The sequence below is a fragment of the Bos taurus genome, chromosome 6, assembly GCF_002263795.3.
Source record: "Bos taurus isolate L1 Dominette 01449 registration number 42190680 breed Hereford chromosome 6, ARS-UCD2.0, whole genome shotgun sequence".
Classification (NCBI taxonomy): domain Eukaryota; kingdom Metazoa; phylum Chordata; class Mammalia; order Artiodactyla; family Bovidae; genus Bos; species Bos taurus.
This window is the reverse complement of record NC_037333.1, coordinates 5429061-5431953: the sequence shown is the minus strand read 5'-3', so window position 1 is coordinate 5431953 and position 2893 is coordinate 5429061. Positions and strand designations below refer to the sequence as shown.

The 2893-nt window shown below is 38.5% G+C and overlaps 1 pseudogene; it reads right to left on the bottom strand.

The window, feature by feature from the left end:
- Positions 1 to 1883: 1883 nt before the first annotated feature.
- On the bottom strand, positions 1884 to 2572 carry LOC112447143 (protein LTV1 homolog; annotated as a pseudogene).
- Between the last annotated feature and the right edge of the window lie 321 nt (positions 2573 to 2893).

Sequence of the window (2893 nt, the reverse complement as noted above, 5' to 3'; positions counted from 1 at the left end):
AGTCTATATTATATATTTTTTAAATTTAATTTAATTTTTTAACCCTACAATATTGTATTGGTTTTGCCATATATCAAAATGAATCCACCACAGGTATACATGTGTTCCCCATCCTGAACCCTCCTCCCACCTCCCTCCCCATACCATCCCTCTGGGTCGTCCCAGTGCACCAGCCCCAAGCATCCAGTATTGTGCATCGAACCTGGACTGGCGACTCGTTTCATATATGATATTATACATGTTTCAATGCCATTCTCCCAAATCATCCCACCCTCTCCCTCTCCCACAGAGTCCAAAAGACTGTTCTATACATCTGTGTCTCTTTTGCTGTCTCATATACAGGGTTATTGTTTCCATCTTTTTAAATTCCATATGTATGCGTTAGTATACTGCATTGGTGTTTTTCTTTCTGGCTTACTTCACTCTGTATAATAGGCTCCAGTTTCATCCACCTCATTAAACTGACTCAAATGCATTCTTTTTAATGGCTGAGTAATACTCCATTGTGTATATCTACCATAGCTTTCTTATCCATTCATCTGCTGATGGGCATCTAGGTTGCTTCCATGTCCTGGCTATTATAAACAGTGCTGCGATGAACATTGGGGTACACGTGTCTCTTTCAGTTCTGGTTTCCTCGGTGTATATGCCCAGCAGTGGGATTGCTGGATCATAAGGCAGTTCTATTTCCAGCTTTTAAGGAACCTCCACACTATTCTCCGTAGTGGGTGTACTAGTTTGCATTCCCACCAACAGTGTAAGAGGGTTCCCTTTTCTCCACACCCTCTCCAGCAATTATTGCTTGTAGACTTTTGGATCGCAGCCATTCTGACTGGCATGAAATGGTACCTCACAGTGGTTTTGATTTGCATTTCTCTGATAATGAGTCATGTTGAGCATCTCTTCATGTGTTTGTTAGCCATCTGTATGTCTTCTTTGGAGAAATGTCTATTTGGTTCTTTGGCCCATTTTTTGATTGGGTCATTTATTTTTCTGGAGTTGAGCTGTAGGAGTTGCTTGTATATTTTTGAGATTAGTTGTTTGTCAGTTGCTTCATTTGCTATTATTTTCTCCCATTCTGAAGATTTCTAAAGTATATCCAATTTCTAGAATTAGATTGTTCCACAGGCAGCCCTGTTAAGTTATTTTTCTCAGATTTTGTTGTTTATATTCAGAATTGTTTCTTCACCTTAAGAAGGTGAAATGTTCTTTTATGACAGCTTCCTCCAGTTTTAGTTGTTCATTAATAAAATCTATCACTCTTCCCTTGGTGAAATAATAGTTTGGGTCACTGGTGTCTAAACCTATGATCAGATTCTATGCACCAAAACAGGCTGTGTTATAGTGGTGAGAGGGCAATGCTTGAGGCCATAGGCAAAGCTGTATGGCTCCTGAAGTGAACCCTTTCACAGATTTCTTTCAGAGATTTCTCCTTGGCCCTGAACATAGTTTAAAGCAGAATAAGAATGAAAAGTATTCAAGGCAGCTGATCTAAGCTGCCCACCAAGGGCCTGAACTAGGAATCTAAAACTAGAACTCCATGCGTTACTATTGAGCCTCTATCGAACTTTGTGGCCTTTGGGTTTTTTGGCAAGCCATGATGATATTTTCCGATAATTTATCAACACATTTCACATTCATGAAGTCATTGTAGCACTGATGTAAATTTATAGCACAACATTAAATTTAATTAAACATTAAAAACAATAAGAATAAACATTAAATAAACATTAAAAATTTGACACTATGTATGTGATGGTCTGCAGGGGAAACTTGTTCAACAGTTTTATAATTGAGCTATAAAATTAGTTCAAATACTATACTTGTTTTATCAGTACCTGTCAATAAAAATGGCAGAGTATTGTCATTTGAACGTTGCAGTTCATCATTGAACATAATGAGGTGTCCCTAATGAGGGATGTGCTTTTTCCTAAAAGTCCCATTTTCATAACTTTGGGCCCTTACTGTTTAACTGCACCAGCTCCTTTTCCTGCCTTCTCCAGTTTGCAGGATGATTTGTTAGCTAGTTTCTCCAATCTCTGTTCTTTCATAACTTGATTTCTTGTTCTTTTATTTGCTTTGCTTTTATTTTCAGAATGTGGGTGGGTTGGTACCTCAGGCAGATAACTGCCATTAATCGTCTGCACTTATTAACTTGCTTTGCTCTGAGTCTTTTCTTTGATAAAGCATCGAGAGGTATTTCTACTTTATTAAATATTTGAATTTGTTTGGGCTTTGGTTATTTGACAAACTAAGAATGGTTAAATGTGAGCATATGCTACAAATGAATTCACAGTCCTGCTTCTCTTTATGCTGGTAAACTACAGAAAACATTTCTTCCTTCTCAGACTCATCAATCTCATTTACTGGCAGACCTTCATCCTCAGAGTCTTAGGTGTATTCAGCTTTACACAATTCTCTACCTTCTCTTTCATGTAACCATTTGCTTTCTACACGAATGGGACCCTCCAAACTGGCATGATCCAGAGCTCCAACCGTTCTTGGAGTACGGAATGAAGCAGGGCAAAGGCTAATAGAGTTTTGCCAAGAGAACGCACTGGTCATAGCAAAGACCCTCTTCCAACAACACAAGAGAATATTCTACACATGGACATCACCAGATGGTCGATACTGAAATCAGACTGATTACATTCTTTGTAGCCAAAGATGGAGAATCTCTATATAGTCAGCAAAAACAAGACCAGGAGCTGACTGTGGCTCAGATTATGAAATCCTTATTGCCAAATTCAGACTTAAATTGAAGAAAGTGGGGAAAATCACTGAACCATTCAGGTATGACCTAAATAAAATCCCTTACGATTATTCAGTAGAAGTGAGAAATAGATTCAAGGGATTAGATCTGATAGAGGGAGTGCCTGAGGAACCATGGGTG